Source organism: Ovis canadensis, chromosome 12, assembly GCF_042477335.2.
Source record: "Ovis canadensis isolate MfBH-ARS-UI-01 breed Bighorn chromosome 12, ARS-UI_OviCan_v2, whole genome shotgun sequence".
NCBI lineage: Eukaryota > Metazoa > Chordata > Mammalia > Artiodactyla > Bovidae > Ovis > Ovis canadensis.
The window spans coordinates 39,371,110-39,390,044 of record NC_091256.1 but is presented as its reverse complement, the minus strand read 5'-3'; positions in this window follow the sequence as shown (position 1 = coordinate 39,390,044).

The following is an 18,935-nucleotide window of genomic DNA, read 5'->3' as shown; positions in this document are numbered from 1 at the left end:
AGTCCAGGCCTTATGAATACCTTCTTTAAGATCATTCACCCAGCGTTAGAATATGAAATCTAAGCTAGTGCTAGATATTCCAAAGTACAATCTACCTAGACACAGTAAATAAATAAGGCACTGAGTCCAACTCAGCAGGGCAAAATTTAGACAGTCAGATTTCAGATTTCAGCTTTCAGTCAAAAGCTATTGAAAGGTTTATGGACTGAAAGAATGGGTATAATGTGATCTCTAGAATAAACTATGTGCTTTTTAAAAGTCAAAACAAAGGCTGTTCTTCTGTACAAACGTCTGGAGAGTTTCCAGGTACATCGGGGAGAATTAAAAATAATGTGTGTGGGGGGATGAAAACTGTAGATCGATTCCTGAGTCACTGGAAGGAAACAACATCTTTTACGCCAAAAATGCATAAGATGAGTCTAATCGTGAGGAAACCTCAGGAAAGAAACCCAGCTAAGTAATATTCTGCAAAACAACTGGCCTATACTTTTCAAAAATGTCAGGCTCATGAAAGGCAAGGAAAGGCAGGTAAAAACGTTCATGGTGAAAGGAGCCTGAAGAGGCATGGAAACACATATGATGCTTTTAGACTAGATCCTGGACTAGAAACCGTTTCTATGAAGAATATTATTGGAACGATTGGGGATGTTTGAAGAAAGTCTATAAATGATAGCAGTATATTAATGCTAAATATTTTGATTTTGAGAACGAATATTTTTCTAAGTGACTATCCTTGGTCTTAGAAAATATACACTGAAGGATTTGAGGAGTCATGTCTGAAATGTTCATTCCATTTCATACACTATATATACATCTCATATTTGTATATGTATATATATACATGTATATATAATATATATAAATGGAGAGAGAGAATTACAAAGTAAATGCAGTGAAATGTTAGCAATTAGTAACTCTGGGTAGAGAGTTTATGGGAGTTCCTTATACTATTCTTGCAACAACTTTACTATAAATTTTAAATTATTTTGAAATTAAAAGTTTTAAAAATTGTGGATCAAGTAAACATATATCTTTATCTCAGCTCCCTACTGAAAACACCATGAAAATCACCACCGAGGTGCAGAAAAGCTATAAACTCCAAAAGGACAAGGTGACTGGGAGAAAAGATAACCGCAGAGGAGGGATATCATGAATTTTTTAAGATGAAAATCAGTCGACTAATTTAGCAGAACAGATAAAGCTAAAAACCTTTCTACACCCAGAAGCAGGCAGATTCTTGCCCTAGACTTGTAGAGATCATCAAACTATAGCCCTCGGGCCAAATTGGACCCACAACTTATTTTTGTAAATAAAGTTTTCCTGGAGCACAGTCACACTCATTTGTTTACATACCATCTGTGGCTGCTTTCAGACTATAGTGAGTAGTTAAATGTAAAGCCTAAAATATTTATTATCAGGCCCTTATACAGAAAAGGTTTGCTAGTCCCTGCCTTACAGCCCTGCAAAATCTTAGGAGCTAGAGGTATGGGGAGTCTCTGAAGGTAGGAGTTTGGGTGGATGTGGGAAATGGTAGATCTTGAGTGTCCCTGCATGTTCAAGCCAAGTCTGCCAAGAATGTAAGGAAAAGACTCAATAATGGGGAGTTATTGTTTAAAGGGTTCTAGAAGTTCAGTCTTGCAAGATGGAAAGAGATCTGGAAATGGGTAGTGGTAATGACTGCATGACAATATAAATGAATGTACTTAAATACTACTCAACTAACTGTACACTTACAATGGTTCAGATGGCAAATTTTCTGTTCTGTGTATTTTACCCACCGCCGCCCCCCTCCTCCCTACCACACACACACACACACACACACACACACACACAAATTGGAAGGAAAACAAAACGAAACCTTAGGAGAACTAATTTAAACTTCGTATAAGGAGAATTTGTACCTTCTGTTGCTTGTTCTTACTTCAAGCCAGTGACCAGCCGTCCCTCACTGGCCGACCAGGGATTTATTTTCTGGAAACTGAACTGAGACTCTTTCCACCTCAGGGGCACTACTGGGCCCAGGTACAACAGGGATGAGGCACCTGACTGAAAATAGTGGAACCAACAAGTCTTCACTTTAACCTGTGAGTCCCTTCTCAGTGCCTTCCCACTTGAGTCCACAGAACACCGTTCCCAGGTACTAATCCCTAAGCAGGAAGAAGAGGATCTGCCTCTTAACTAAATGAGCCAACCTGCAGAAGAGCTGCAGATAGAGACACCTGGGGGCCTTGTAACAAAACAGCTGGCTCACCATCTAGCCACCCTCCCCTGAGGTCAATTAGGGTACTGGGCACCATGTGCACAGTTCTTCCAGTTGGTGTTTTAACGCCTCACTTCTAAATAGTAAAAGACCACCAGATACTGGGGAAAGCCTCCCACTTAAAAGGCAGAGCCACAGTTGAGAGAGAAAGTACTCACAGGCAACAGAGGAAACTACAGTATTCTCAAAGACATAAGAAAGGGTTTGTATCTATGAAGAAGGGACAAGATACGATTAAAAAAGGAGCAATTCAGAGAATTAGAAAGCCCTTTTTAAAATTAAAAATTTAAGAGAAATGTCCAAAGATAGAATTGAGGAATTCTCCCAGAAAAATGGAACACAAATCAAAGAGATGGACAGTGGAAGGAAAAAGAAAGAAAGAAAATCAAGTCAGTCCAGGAAGGCACCAGACATATAAGCTCCATAGAACAGAAAGGAGACTATAGAGAGAAGAACATTATTAAAGAAGTAATCTAAGTATTTTTCCCAAACACAGCATAGGAACCTTCAGATTAAAAAGACACCATGGGGAAAACAAACAAACAGAAGAACACCAATGCAGGTCATGTCATTGTGATATTTTAAAATACTAAAGAAAAAGATCTAAAAGCTTCTGGAGAAAGCAGGGGAAAGCCCCCAACCAAAAATAGTCAACACAAAGACTTAATAATCAGAATATCCTCAGACTGCTTAGCAGTAACAGTGGAGACCATAAAACAGTGAAGCAAGGCCTTCAAAAGTTGTTAGGAAACTATTTCCAACAAAGAAATACTTTGTTGGAAAGTATATACTTTATTATATAATAAAGTGTAAGGGCAAATTAATAAAGGACATCCTCACACATGTAAGGACTAAAAACCTTTTCACTTCTCATGTACCCATTTCTAGACATGTGACTAGAGGATGTAATCCAGCAAAACAAGGGCGTAAAATATGAAAGGAGAAGATATGGTATTTGGGAAACAGGGAATCTAACAGAGGAGCAGCAATAGGAGGCCTAGGCTGACAGCTGTGCAGGCTTAGAAAGCGGAGTGTCCAGAGGGAAAGAGGAAGACAAATGGCTGGGAGGCAGGTCTCCAGAAAGTGAAATGACACGTTAACTGAATTAACTTTTTGGAAAATAACATGGACAGATATTTGTCAAATCTGATGGCATATTTAGGGGGAAAAAAAACTAAGGAAAGGAAGATAGAAAAATAAAGCGAAGGAAGAAAATGATTAACAACAGAAAAAAAACAGAAAGTTGTTCAAGAAAGGAAATGTAATCATGGTATATTGCTTGGCTGTGTAGTGAGCAATATTTACCTCATCATTATGTAAGTACTATTGATTGAACACAAAATTATTATTGTTCCTATCTTGAGAGGATCAATGGGAGCCGCAGTGATGGGTGTATAATACGTTGTCTTTATTATAAGAGAAAATCAATATATAATGTCCAAAATTGACAAACCAAGAAGTATGCATTATAAGCATATTATTTAGATATCTAGAGGTAAATGCCCAAAGACTTGAAAGTAGATTGAGAAAAATGAGGGAAGGGGGTTGTTATATTTTACTGTAAGCCTTGATTATTTATCAAAAAACATATACAAATAAAAATATAAATTCATTAAAAATCTTATTTTCTAGATTTCCAGGTCACTGGACACTCCAGACTCATTGCTTTTCTCCCTAGATTTCTAAAGCATGTATTGCGCTGCTCTTGTTTCTAGGCTTTTATCAGTTCCCGTAAACTGGTATTTCCTGCTGCTTCCACTCAAGCTGTTTCTTCCTGTTTATTCGCCACTGGGCTCTTGCCCTACACTGGCTACTCTCTGGATGCTTACCAATAAATTCCTTTTCAGATGCTAATTGAAAGATTATTGATTGCACTAGACGCTGTATGTAGTTTACTAGAGTTAGAGTCTCATATCACCTGCTGCTCATCACAGAAGTGTTACCTACTTCAAAATAAATGGATTACAGATCACTTGGGACATTAAAGAAGTGGGGATGGTGATAGCAAGTGGCTGTTTTACAAAACACCCTAAAAAGACAGCATTTTATAAGAACATCAGTTATGCAGAATTGTTTCATAGCTATATTTTTTCATCATTTTTATAATCAACTATATTTAACAGTCATCCATTAGCGTATGATCCTACCAACTGATGGAAGAGATTTTCACATAGTAAAGTATGAGAAGTTATTCTGGCTTATACATGGTTTAGTATAAGTATTACATAAGACTAAGTATACATGATTTAGACGCTGAAGAGATCAAGAGATGGAAAGAATACATGGAAGAACTGTACAAAAAAAGATTTTAATGAGCTGGATTACTACAATGGTGTGGTCAGTCACCCAGAGCCAGACATTCTGGAAAGCGAAGTGAAGTGGACCCTAGGAAGCACTGCTGTTAATAAAGAGAGTGGATGAGATGGAATTCCAGTACAACTATTCAGAACCCTAAAGGACGATGCCATCAAGGTGTTGCATTCAATATGTCAGCAAATCTGGAAGACCCAGCAGTGGCCACGGGACTGGAAAAGGTCAATCCTCATCCCAGTTCCCAAGAAGGGTAGAACTAAGGAATGTGCTAACCACCAGACAGCTGCACTCATCTCCCATGCTGGAAAGGTCATGCTTAAATCTTGCATGCTAGGCTTCAGCTTTACGTGAATCAAGAACTTCCAGATGTCCAAGCTGGGTTCAGAAAAGGCAGAGAAGTCAGAGATCAAATTGCCAATCTTTGCTGGATCATAGAGAAAGCTTGGGAATTCCAGAAAAACATCTACCTCTGTTTCATCAACTACGCCAAAGCCTTTGTGTGGATCATGACAAACTGTGGCAAGCTCTTAAAGAGATGGGAACACTAGACCATCTTACCTGTCTCCTGAGAGACCTGTATGCAGGTCAAGAAGCAACAGTTAGAACCCTGTATGGAACAACTGATTAGTTCAAGTTTGAGAAAAGAGTATGACAGGGCTCTCTGCTGTCACCCTGTTGGTTTAACCTACGCGCTGAGCACATCATGAAAAATGCTGGGATGAATCAGTTACAAGCTGGAATCAAGACAAGCAGGAGAAATATCAACAGCCTCAGATATGCCTCAGATATGCAGATGATATCACTCTAATGGCAGAAAGTGAAAAGGAACAAAGAGCCTCTTGATGAGGGTGAAGGAGGAGAGTGAAAGAGCCGGCTTAAAATTAAATATTAAAAAAAATAAGATCATGACATCCAGGCCCATTACTGCATGGCAAAAATAAGGGGAAAAGGTGGAAGTGACAGATTTCCTCTTCTTGGGCTCTAAAATCACTGCGGATGGTGACTGCAGCCATGAAATCAGAAGACGTTTGCTTCTTGGAAGCAAACGTAAGAAGGCTACAACAAACCTAGACAGTGTGTTGAAAAGCAGAGACATTACTCTGATGACAAAGGTCTGTATAGTCAAGGCTATGGCCTTCCCAATTGTCACATCTGCTTTAATCATTAACAAAAAGATTGCACCCAAAAAATCAAAATGAAGTAACTGTGGTTCAAGGCTTCCAAATGGAGCTGAGTGGTCATTTTGGACATGGTTTCAGACATGTTCCTAGATTACTAAGAACTTATATTTTTTGTATCAGACTCAAGGACACAATCGTCTATTCCCAAAACAATATAACTGACGCTTGCAACTTCCTGGTCTTTTAGCTATGCAACCATCCCACACTGCAATCAGTCCTTGCTTGGCAACCAACATTACTTTTCACCATCTCCAATTACCATTCTTGACAAAGAGCTAATGTAATTTTGTGGGTTTTGCCTTTATAAACCTCTTCCATTTTATAGTCTGGTGGAACACAATTCAAGTGCTTCTTGAATCTGTGTCTCCTGAGCTGTAATCTTCAGTTTCTGGCATAAAACTCTTTTCTATTGTTATTACAGATTGGTTTATTGGTTATTTCCACCAGTACAACAAAGCAATCATAAAAAAAACACAAACAGAACCCCCAGTTTCTAGAAACTTGGCCTTCTACAAAGGATAAGATAATTTACAAAGATTATCTTTTGGGAGATTATCAAGAATGACAAAATAATATGTCCTATCATGGAGCAACCACAAATAGAAAGTAATTTTAGATTTTAAATAGATATCATAGTTTTATAAAAAGAGGCAAATGAAGAGAAATGATGCAAAATGTTGAGTTTTTTAAGCACTTTTCCTATGTCCACAGTAAGGCAGAAGAATACATTATTACTCAACAATCCTGCAGAGAAGGCAATGGCAACCCACTCCAACCCACTACTGGAGTGGAAAATCCCATGGATTTGCCTGGAAAACCCCATGGACGGAGGAGCCTGGTAGGCTGCAGTCCATGGGGTCGAGAAGAGTCAGACACGACTGAGTGACTTCACTTTCACTTTTCACTTTCATGCATTGGAGAAGGAAATGGCAACCCACTCCAATGTTCTTGCCTGGAGAATCCCAGGGACGGGAGACCCTGGTGGGCTGCCACATATGGGGTCGCACAGAGTCGGACATGACCGAAGTGACTTAGCAGCAGCAGCAGCAACAACCCTGAAATTTCTTTTGTATGATTTCACACTGACCGCTTTCTCCCAGGTTTCTTGAGATCACCAACTATACTACATTCCCAGGACTTCAAGGTCAATGATCAACAGTATTATCGCAGGAAGATCAAAGTCAACAGAAAAATTTAGTAAAGAAGCCAGTTGTAAACAGTTTATGCACAAAGTTCAAATGCAGTCAAGGCCCTCTTGAGCCCTCTATGGGCCTACACTGGACACTGCATTGTGACCATGCCCTATTTGAAGTTGAGTCATTTCACTTTTTAAAAATTATTATGAATTTTATTGGAGTATAGTTGATTTACAATGTTAGTTTCAGGTGTGCAGCAAAGTGAGTCAGTTGTGCACATACATATATCCATTCTTTTCAGATTCTATTCCCATATAGGTTGCTACAGAGTACTGAGTTTGGAATTCCCTGTGCTATACAGTAGGTCCTTATTAGCTATCTATTTTATATATAGTAGGGTCTATTCTCGCCTGGAGAATCCCATGGATGGAGGAGCCTGGTGGGCTACAGTCCACGGGGTCACAAAGAGTCGGACATGACTGAGCGACTTCACTTCACTTCAGGGTCTATCTACTAAGTATTTTGATAGAAGCAAGAAGTCAGTGAAAACAAGTTTTTGCAAAAAAAGTTTTTCACAAAAATAGTATTTTATAGCAGGGATCTAATGCCTGATGATCTGAGATGATTGTTGCTGTTTAGTCATTAAGTCATGTCTGACTTAGCGACGGGGTCTTTGTGACCCTCTGGACTGTAGCATGCCAGGCTCCTCTGTCCATGGGATTTTCCAGGCAAAAATACTGGAGTGGATTGCCATTTCCTCCTCCATCATTCTTGTTTTGCCCAGGATGGGGGTACTGTTGTTTAAACTTGGTATTTTAATCAGTCTTTTGGAACCTCAGTTGTCACTCCACGGTTTTAAGACAACAGCAATTTCAGCACGTTTCCCCACCCCATCCCCATTCTCCTTGAAGAGCAAAAACCAGGTTTCACCCTTTTAACTGATTTTTAAAATATTATTAAGTGCTTTTCTTTTTAACCTCATCTTAGGCACTACCTGTTGAAGACTTCAACAGATAAGGAAATTAGCTCAACTGACTTCACTAGGTGAACATCTTCCTGCCCTATATTTCCCATCCCGCAAATTTGAGTTACAAATATTCAAGTGTTTTCATTATCATGAAGGCGATTCAGGGCCAAGCTATCATCACTATGATTTTCTTTTCCTGTATAACGTATTTTCCCTAGACTTAATAATTTTAATATTTGATTGGTTTTTCTATGTGCCAACCACTACTATACCACAGACCTCCTTATGCTATCTACATCCTTTCCTAGTAAATTTATTCACATCAGATTTTCTTCATTTTCTTAATGAAGTGCCTCAGGAGCCCTCTGGTCTGCCTCGGATCTGATCCGGTTGCTCTATGCCTGTGGCATCTGAGGTCCGCCTCCACCATGTCTCAGGGATTCCTTTCTGTTCTCTCCTGTGTTAGGTACCCACTGCCTGTATCCCAGGCCCTCCTCTTCCTTGGTTCATTCCATTTTAGAGGAGCATTTCGTTGAGTGAGTTCCTGAAAAGGTGTTATGTGGGAGGTAAATTTCTGAGGAAACAAATTACTGTTTCCAGGAATTTGCTGGATGTATATTCCTATATTCCTGCCCTTTGCTAGGTGACCTCCAGTGCTTCCCAACAGATGGATATAATTCCCCATGTCACTGATACCAGGCTTGGGCATGTCATTTGCTCTGACCAATGGAGTATGAGGTGACATCTGAGCAGAAGCTTTATAAGCTCTGTCTCTCTAGGTTCTGCTCTTTCATCCTGGATCCTAGCATGAGGGCCTTGGAGCAAGGGAGGGACTGTGGAGGCACAGCTTTCTGTAATTTGAGCAAAAAATAAACTTTTTTTCAAGGTACTGAGATTGGAGGGGTCCCTCAATAAAACTTAATCTAAATGTGTCTGGGAAATGTCTTTATTCAATGCTTCCCTCTAATTGTTTGGATGCATACATATTCCAGGATGGAAATAGTTTTCTTTCAGAAATTTGAGGGCATTGCTCCATGATCTTCTAGTATTGCCCTTGAGAAGTCCAAAGCCACTCTGATGCCTGATTGTTTTAAAGAACCCCTCCTTTGCCTCTGGAAGCATGTAGGAGTTTCTCTTTATCACCATTATACTGAAATTCTGAGATCATAGGCCTTGATATTTCATCTACTTTCATCCTTGTGGAAGGCACTAAGCAGTCCCTTTCAGTCTGGAAATACATGTTCTTTAATTTTGCAAAAATTTCTTTAATTATCTTATGGATGATTTCTTCCACTCCATGTTCTTTTTTTCTGAAATTCCTTTATCCAAATCTTTAACTGTTTTTCTGCCCCTTTTTTCTTTTTGACTCTATTTTCTGGATATTTCTGCATTTTTGTTCTTTTCAAGCTTCTTTTTCACTTCAGTTATTCTTAATTTCCAGGAGTCTTTTTGTTGTTGTTCTTTTTATCTCGTTTCCCCTGAAAGCTGAGCCTGAGACAAAGGCTTGCTTATGGTAGCTTATTTGGGAAATCATCCCCAGGATAAGAGGTAAGGGCTGGGAGGTGAAACTGTAAAGGAGGAAAAGACAATACGAAGGTGTGTTTCCAACTTGGCCACTGCTCGGGGTAACTGGTGTTTGATTCTGTGGGGCCTTTTGAGAAGGTTTATAAAATGAGTCTCAGAACTGTTCACCCAGGGAGCAAAAACTAGGAGCATTAGCTCCATCCCTCTTTGGTCGAGGGGGAACCTCACAGACTTAGAATTTCCTGTGTTTCCACGTTGCTTATACATGATTGCCAAGAAGACTGGTGTCCCATAGAAGCCACAAAGGAATGGACTAAGAGAGTAAGTGACAATATCAAAATCTGAAACTTCTGTTTGGCCAAAGGTATCAGTGGTGGGCTGAACAATGATTCCCCCAAAAACATCCCGAGGCATCCCAAAGACAACTTGTGCCTGTTCCCTTATATGGCAAAAGACACTTTGCAGATGTGATTAAAATGTGAAGATTATCCTGAGTTATCTGGGTGGAAACAAAATGTAATCGCCAAGGTCCTTATAAGAGGAAGTCAAGGGTCTTCCCTGGTGGTCCAGGGACTAAGACCCTGTGTTCCCAGTGCAGGGGGCCCAGGTTCAATCCCTGGTCAGGGAATTAGATCCCACATGCCACAGCTAAAGATCTCATGTGGCACAACTAAGACCCAGGGCAGTCAAATAAATGCCTTTTTTTTTTTTTTAAAGAAGGAGTCAAGAAGGTCAAAGGAGGTGATGTGGTGACAGAAGAGAGGTAGGAAAGGTGATGCAGTGTGGAGCCACGAGCCGTGAGAAGGCTCTGGAGGCTGGGAAAGACAAAGAAACAGAGTCTCTGCTGGAGCCCTTAGGTACAACGACCCTGCTTGATTTTAGCCCTTTAAGGGTCATTTCGGACTTCTAATCCTATTAGAGAATAAATTGTGGGTATTTTTAAACCACTAAATTTGTGAAAATTTGTTATGGCAGCAATTACAAACAAATTTGTTACCATGGGATCAAAACAGTATCCATACACAGAGATAAAATACGAGTGACAGGATAGGAAAAAATGCTTGAGGCTTATTTAACAAAGGACATTCTGAAAACATAGAGGATTCTTTTTTTTTTTTTTAATTCAATGAACACATAGAAATGACTATGTGCCAGGCACTAAGTGCTTTACCAATGCTAATTCATTTCATCCTCATAACAACTTTGAAAGTGGAATTGCTCAGTTGTGTCAGACTCTTTGCAACCCCGTGGACTGTAGCCCGCCAGGCTCCTCTGTCCATGGGATTCTCCAGGCAAGAATACTGGAGTAGTTGCCATTTCCTTCTCCAGGGGATCTTCTCGACCCAGGGATCGAACCCAGGTTTCCCACGTTGCAGCCAGACGCTTTACCCTCTGAGCCATCAGGGAAGCTCATAACAACTTTATGAGATCCTTATTATTTACCATTTACATCAGAGGAAACTGAGGCACAGAGGTTAGGTAACTTGTCCAAGGTCCCAAGAATCCTTAAAGAAATGACAGCAACCCAGCAGAAAATTAGCAAAAAATTGTAAACTCAGACAGCACACATTTGAAGATACCGTGTCAACTCAAGCCTCCGGAAAGCACATACCAAGATGGAATAAGAAGTGCAGTGGTCTCCTGGCAGAGACGCCTGTGAACAGGAAAGGGAGCAGTAGTAAGAGCCTTGGACTTCCCAGGTAGTCGAGTGGTTAAGAATCCGCCTGCCCATGTGGGGGACAGGGGTTCTACCCCTGGTCCGGGAAGATTCCACATGCCATCCAGCAACTAAACCCATGTGCCACAACCATTGAACCCGAGTGCCTGGAGCCCATGCTCAGCAACAAAAGAAACCACCGCGATGAGAAGCCCACTCACCACAACTGGAGAGTAGCCCCCGCTTGCCAGAACTAGGGAAAGCCTGTGTGCAGCAACAAAGACTCAGTACAGCGAAATATAAATAAGTAAAACTACAAAAAAAAAAAAAAAGAGAGCCTCAGACCACAGTGCAGGTCTGACACTGGCATCAGGAGAGCAGGGAGGAAGGAAGAGCCTCGGCTGCAGTACAGCTCTGTCTTGGCCAGGCCGCACGGGGCAGGACTGACCCAGCGCTAGTGTCCCGGCCATGCTCAGCCACAGGCTGGGAATAGCTCCGCAAGAGTGACACGTCAGTGTGAACCTGCAGCAAACCTCACAGATGTGGCGATTGCGACCAGAGGCTGTCAGCTAACTGCAGTTTTTTGCAGGATGTTCTTTTTTTTTTTTTTTCCTCAAAATACTGTGTTGAGGTATAACTGGCATATAATAAACAGCAAATATTCAGAATATACAGCTTTTCAAAGTTTGGTATATGTATACCCACGAATTAACACAGTAAATAGATCCCTCCTTCCATCCACATCTCCCCTCTTCACCAAGGAAACCGCTGATCTGCAACCACCGTACACTAGCTTGCACCTCCTAGAATCTTGTGTAAGTTGAGTTATGCCGTATGTACTCTATTGCACCTGGCTTCTTTAACTTAGCCTAATTATTTTGAGGCTCATCCACCTTGTTGTATGTACAAATAGTTCATTTCATCACTGAATAGTATTGCTGTGTACAAATGTGCCACAATTTATCCGAAAACCTACTGATGGACTTTTCAATTGTTTCTAGTTTTTTGGCTATTAATAATTAAGGCTCCTATGAACATTCAGGTACAAGTCCTTGAATGGAATGCTGGATATATGCATAACTTTTAAAGAAACTGCCTGTTTTCCAATTGGTTATACCAGTTTACATTCCCACCAGCAGTATGAGAGTTTTGGTTGCCCCGCATCCTTGTCAGCACTTGGCATGGTCAGTCTTTTAGCCATTCTAATAGGTATGTGGGCTTTCCCTGGTGACTCAGTGATAATCTGCCTGCCAATGCAGGAGATGCTGGTTTGATCCTTGAGTCGGGAAGTTCCCCTGGTGAAGGAAATGGCAACCCACTCCAGTATTCTTGCCCAGGAAATCCCATGGACAGAGAAGCCTGGAGGGCTACAGTCCATGGGGTTGCAAAAGTGTTGGACGTGACTTAGCAACAAAACAATAGATATGTAGTGGTGTTTTGTGATTTTAATTTTCATTTCCTTAACAACTGATGTCAAACATCTTTTCTTGTGCTTATTTGCCATCTTTACATCTTTTCCAGTTGAGTGTCTGCTCAAATCTTTTCTGCATTATTTATGCAGGGTGGGGGATTTTACTGAGATTTCACCATTCTTTGTGCTATGGATATATATATATAATATATATATTATGGATATATATATCGATATATTATGGATATATTATATCCATATATATATGGATATATATATGGATATATTATGGATATATTATGGATATATTATATAATATATATGGATATATATTATGGATATATTTATGGATATAAATAATTTCCCAGATATATGCTTGTAAATAAATTTTTTTTCTGATATGTGCCTTGTTTTCTCATTCTCCTAACAGTGTCTTTGGAGGAACAGAAGATTTCAATGTTGGTGTCCAATTTTTTTCTTTTATAAATTTTGTCTCTTGTGTGGTACCTGCCTAGCCAAGGTCCTAAAGATTTTCTCCTGTTTTCTTCTGGAAGTTTTATGGTTTTATACTTGTACTTATGACCGGTTTTGTTGTACATAGTGCAAGGTAGAGGTCCAATCTCAGGTTTTTTAAACATATGGATGTCTAATCACACCAGCATAATTTGTTGAATAGAATATCCTTTCTGCATTAAACTTGCCTTTGCCCTTTAACTTAGGCTTTATAATAAGACATGAAAGAAAGAGGTTTTACCAGAATTGAAAGAGACACGTGTACCCCATTGTTCATTACAGCACTGTTTACAATAGCTAGGACATGGAAGTAATCTATATGTCCATCACCAGATGAATGGATAAGAAAATTGTGCTACATATACACAGTGGAATAATACTCAGCTACTAAAGAACACATTTGAGTCAGTTCTAATGAGGTGGATGAAACTGGAGCCTATTATACAGAGTGAAGTAAGTCAGAAAGAAAAACACCAATGTGGTATACTAATGCATATATATGGAATTTACAAATATGGTAACGACGACCCTATATGCGAGACAGCAAAAGAGACACAGATGTAAAGAACAGCCTTTGGACTCTGTGGGAGAAGGTGAGGGGGGATGATTTGAGAGAATAGCATTACCATATGTGAAATAGATGACCAGTCTAAGTTTGATGCATGAAACAGGGCACTCAAAGTGGGTGCACTGGGACAACCCAGAGAGATGAGATGGGGAGGGAGGTGGGAGGAGGGTTCAGGATAGGGGACACATGAACACCCGTGGCTGATTCATGTCAATTACGGCAAAAACCACTGCAATATTGTAAAGTAATTAGCCTCCAATTAAAATAATTTTTTAAAAAAGAAGAGGTTTTAGCTCTTCACTTTCACTTTAATTCTTCTTTTGTGGAATTGTTTTAGCTATTCTAGGTCTTTGCTTTTCCATACAAATTTTAGAATCAGCTTGCCAATTTCTAAAAAAAAAGCCTGCTAGGATTTTAATTAAGATTGAACTGAATTTATAAATCAACTTGGGGAAAATCAGTATCATCAAAATACTGATTCTTCTGACACATGAATAAGATATATGAAATTTTTTAATATGACTCACTTTTTAATTGTCTTCTTAATTTCTCTCAGTAATGTTCTATAGTTTCCTGTGTATATCTTGTGATTTTTAAAAAGTTTTTTTTACAGTAGGTCATTATTCATTTTATATACAGTAATGTGTATGTTACTCTCAAATTCCTAATTTACCCCTCACCCCATGTCATCTTCATCCATTCGTCTGTCGATGAACATCTAATTTGCTTCCATGTCATGGGTATTATAAACTGTGCTGTTATGAACACAGAGGTACACGTGTCTTTTCAACTTATGGTTAGGGTATACGCCCAGAAGTGGGATTGCAGAATCACATGGTAGTTCTATTTTTGCTTTAAGGGACCTCCATACTTTCTCTATGGTGGCTGCACCAATTTACATTCCCACCAACAGTATCGGAGGGCTCCCTTTCTCCACACCCTCTCCAGCACATGTTATGTGTAGACCTCTTGATAATGGCCATTCTGACTGACGTGAGGCGATACATCACTGTGGTTTCTTCTTTCCGTTTTCTCAGGTTTTGCTTCATGCATTTCAAAGCTGTTTATGCGTAACTTAGAATTACTGTCTTCTTGGTGAATTGACTCTTTTATCAATATATTCGGTCCCTCTTTATCCTTGGATATCCTTATCCTTGGAGATACCCTTGGCTCTGAAGTCTACTAATTAACACAGTCATGCTCACTTTCTTTTGATTAGTGTTGGCATGGCCTGTTTTTTCCCTCCTTTTACTTGGGACCTACTTGTATCGTTATATTTAAAGTTAAGTTTCTTGCAGAGAGGATACAGCTGGTTCTATTTTTTTTATTCTGTGTGCATAGACTACTTACATTTCATGTAAGTATTCATGTAAGTATTGATACGGGCTTCCCAGGTGGTGCAGTTGGTAAAGAATACACCTACCAGTTCAGGAGACACTGAGATGTGGGTCCGATTCCTGGGTCAGGAAGATCCCTAATCCCCTGCAGGAGGAAATGGCAATCCATTCCAGTTTCTTGCCTAGAAAATCCCATGGACAGAGGAGCCTGGAGGGCTACCGTCCATGGGGTCACAAAGAGTCAGACACACCCAATCACATGTGTGCATGTGCACACGTGTCCACACACACAACTGATGTGTTTGCATTTAGGCCATTTTATTATTTGGTTCATGTTTCCCATATTTTGTTCCTGATGCCCTTTTCTTGCCCTCCTTTTTTATTTAAATCTTTAGTATTTCATTTTATCTACTGTTTATTAAATTTCTTTGCAGCATCCTTTAGTGATTGCTTGAGGGATGAGGATATACATATTTACTTTTTCAATCTACTGACTGTTAGGACCAAACTGAAGCCAGGACAGGCTCTAAGGGGCAGGCTAGGCCTGAGGTTTCGTCTCTAGGAAAGCTGAGGCACTGGGAACTCCCGCAGGCAGTATAGCTTGACCAATCAGAAAAAATCCCCGTAGCCCCCTGCCCGCGCCAGACCTGAGCCAATCCGGATAGGGATGCGAGGTTAAAAGTCCCACGCCCGTATGGTTTAACCAATCAGCTATGCTGTTACAGGAACAAAGAACTGTCTGTATAAAAGTAGATGTGATTCAGAGCTCAGGGCTCTCTCGTCAAGACTCCACTGCGCTGGATGAGACTTGAGCCCTAGCTCGAGCTAGCAATAAACCACTTTATGCTTTTGCATTGCTGTGGATGTCTTATTCTCAGTTTTGGGGACTCAGACACTGGGCATAACACTGACAATAACTATTTTTCACTTCGAGTGTATTAATAGAAACTTTACTATCATATAGGTATCTTTTTCTCCTCTATGCTATTGATGCCTTATGTACTACATCTACACACAATGAGAACATTTATGTCATATTTTATTTCTATTATCAAATATATCTTAAGAACTCAAGATAAGAGCTTCTTCATTTAACTCAGATAATTGCCATTTCTATTTCTCTTCATTCCTGAATGTTCCAATTTTCTTTATGGAGTCATTTCCCTTTTAACTGAAGGACTTCCTTTAGTAATTATTTTTAAACCAAGACTGATGGCAATGGATTCTCTTCCTTTTTCTTTACCCAAGAATGACTTTATTTCACTTTTGTTCCTGAAGGTTATCTGTGGATATTGAATTCTGGGTCAACAGTTCTTTCCTTTCTGCAATTTAGAAATATTGTGCCACTTCCCTCTGGCCTCCACGACTTCTGACAAGAAATCCAGTAAATCGAATCAGTTTCTCTTGAAGTTGTCCTTTCTGCTGGCTGCTTTTAAGATCATTGTCGTTTCATTGTGACTGTGACTAGATTTCCATTATGATGGATTACTTTGGCCTTCTTGAATCTATCGGTTCAAGTTTTTCACCAAATTTGAAATTTCCAACCACTATTTCTCCAACCATTTTTTCAGCACCACACTTTCTCCTGTCCTTCTGGTTTTCCTGATGGCACAAACATTACACATTTTATTATTGCCCTACAAGTCTCTAAATTTCTGCTCATGGTTTTGCTTTATTTTCCCAATCTTTTTCTCGTTTTTCAGATCAAATTCTCTTAGTTCATCTTCAAGTTTACTTGGAGAAGGCAATGGCACCCTACTCCAGTACTCTTGCCTGGAAAATCCCTTGGATGGAGGAGCCTGGTAGGCTGCATCCCATGGGGTCGCACAGAGTCGGACATAACTGAAGTGACTTAGCAGCAGCAGCGGCAAGTTTACTATGCTCAAGACTGTTGAGTGGTGTTTTTTTCAATTGTAAAATTTCCATTTATTCTTTTAAAAATATCTATTTCTTTGATTAGGTTTCTTTCATTAATTTCAAGAGTGTTCATGATTATTTGCTAGAGCACTTTTATAATAGCTGCTTTAATGTCTTTGTCAGATAACTCCAACATCTCTGACTGGGATCTGTTGATTGTCTTTCTCTAAGAATTGATACTTTTTCCATTTCCTGGTATACTATTTTGGAGACAGTTTGAATATTGTTACCAACTCGGGAGGGGCCTTGGTTAAATACTATGGAGAATACAGAACTTTTGTCTGTTTCAGCAGGCAGTCAACCTGGTTAGGTTGCAGGCCAAAGTTTTTTGGTTTCTTTTAGTTCCAGGTGTTCTACACAAGGTAAAAGGTTTTGAAAGCTGAACTGACATTGGAATCATAGCCTGCAGAAGACAGGTTGGGCTGTCAGTTCAGCTTTCAAAATATTTGCAGTGCATTTTGGACCTACTGCATGTGAATGCCTCCTGATTGCCAGTCTGGTATTTATTTGGATGTAGTCTATTTGTTGTAGCCACACGTTCCGGGAAACAAACTCACTCTGAAAGACAATGCAGATAGTGGTGTGCAGTTTATTACACCGGCAGGCCCAAGGCAGTCTCCTCTTAGCCAAGGACCCCAACCGTTTTTGTGAAAACCTTATATACTCTTAAGTGTACTTGCTCAAACCCACCTCCCCAAATTCCCTGAAACTGGTCTGAACAAAGGAAAAAAAAAAGATACAATCAAAGTTAACCCATGATTCATATGCCTTAAGCCTAGGTAGTTAACAGTGGACAATTATCAATAGGCCTGTGGTCATACCCCAATACACATAATAGAATGGATGATACTATTCTGTTACACAGATAATTAGGGTACTCTTTTAGGCAAGGGAGAGTCTAGGTATGAGACCTGGGGCTCTTCCTTTCGGGGGTCTGGTTTTCCAGTTGGTATGTCATTTCCAGATACTGGGCATATAGCTCAAAGTCCACAGTCCGGCCCAAGATGGAGTCCTGCTCTCAAGATAAGAGCCTGTTCTGTTTCCCCCTTCATACTCAGTTTCCAAGTTTTTAACATGCTAAAAAGAATCAGATCCATACACATATGCACACTGGGGGTAGACTGAGAACTATATAAACAGTTTGATGGGGTCATTTATTTTTAGTTCCTTCTCTATGGTCTCCCTGGTACGTTCTGGTTCCTTCTATTCACTGTCTGGCCAAAAGACTGAGGTTAGCTACCATGTGAACTTTCCCTATCATCATCTGTATCCAGAGCCAAGCAAATAGAGAACAAAGAGAAAAAAATGAAGGTTGGTTCCAACCTCTGGGAAACAAAGCTGTATGGAAAGGAAGGGCTATCTCCCTGAGTTTTGGCTCCTACTGGCTTCACTGCAGGTAGTTCACGCTGTCACCACCATGGGATTGCTTGGGGGTGTGCTGTAAGAGGACAAAGAAAAGATGGAAAAAAGAAAAAGGATCTCTGCACTCTCTCCAAATATAAGCACCCTTCTACTTCTTGGGCCAGACCTAAAGGTTTCTGACACTCTGGTCTGCAACCGAGTACTCACTTCTAGGTTTCCAGTACGTTGAATTCAATGCAGTGGGGGACTGAATTCAATGTGCTGGGGGATATCCCCAGGGGGAAGATTGATAAGAATCAATCATCCCTGGTTCAATGGTACTTCACCTGCTGGTCTTCCTGCCCAATCCACCTCTTTTCAGAGTCCTCAAACAGATGGTCTGTGTATTCACAGCTGGATTCAGCGGAAGAGCCAAGGTGGAGTGTGCTTATACCATCTTTCTCTGGAACCAGCCAATTACTACTTCTAATGCAAGAAAGAATGAAATATTTTTCTTTCTTCTCATGCTATCATAAACTTTAACTGCAAAACTACATGAATGTGTGTGCCTGTGTGCTCAGTCATGTCCGACTCTTTGCGACCTCATGGACTGAGCCCACCAGACTCCTCTTTCCATGGAATTCTCCAGGCAAGCATACTCCAGTGGGTTGCTATTTCCTTCTCCAGGGGATCTTCCTGACCCAGGGATCAAACCTGTATTTCTTGCACCACCTGCACTGGCAGGTGGATTCTTTACCACTTGTGCCACCTGTGAAGCCCAGCTAGGGGAGTATTTATTTTTTAAAGTAT